Below are 609 nucleotides of genomic sequence, written 5' to 3' on the forward strand. Positions count from 1 at the left end.
CCGGGCCCGCAGGATCCTGAACAGACCCAGGGCGCAGGCCTGGCAAGTCAGTGAGACGACCCAGGCTGCGGGATCCTGAATAGACCCAGAGTGCACGCCCGGCGAGTGAGTGAGACGACCAGGGCCACGGTATCCTGAACAGATCCAGAGCGCAGGCCTGACTAGTGAGTGAGAGGACAGCCCGCAGATCCTCATTCGACCCAGGCTGCAGGCCCAGCAGGGAACCCTTCAGCAGAACTCCCTGCAAAGAGGCTAGAGGCAAGACACACCCAGCTGATTCGGAGCAGAACATCTTCCCAGAGAGACACAAAGGGTTCAACTCTAACGCCTGCAACAGAAAGAAGTGGAGCACAGCAGCCAGATCCAAACAACACCCACCTGGAAGGATCTGAACTTCGTAGATCCGGAACTCATGCTAAGGTAATAACTCTATCTAAGCTCTACACCAAAGGTCAGAAGACAGTGGTATACAAAAATGACAAAGAGAAGGAACAAAATGCAGTCTCAGGTCCTGAGTCCACCCAGTACAAATGCAGAAGACACTAGCACTGAGGAAACTGGAAATCACACACCAGATATCTCTGAAATAATAGCGTTGGCAGTAAAGAA

This window comes from Octodon degus, unplaced genomic scaffold, assembly GCF_000260255.1.
Source record: "Octodon degus isolate 3935 unplaced genomic scaffold, OctDeg1.0 scaffold00022, whole genome shotgun sequence".
NCBI lineage: Eukaryota > Metazoa > Chordata > Mammalia > Rodentia > Octodontidae > Octodon > Octodon degus.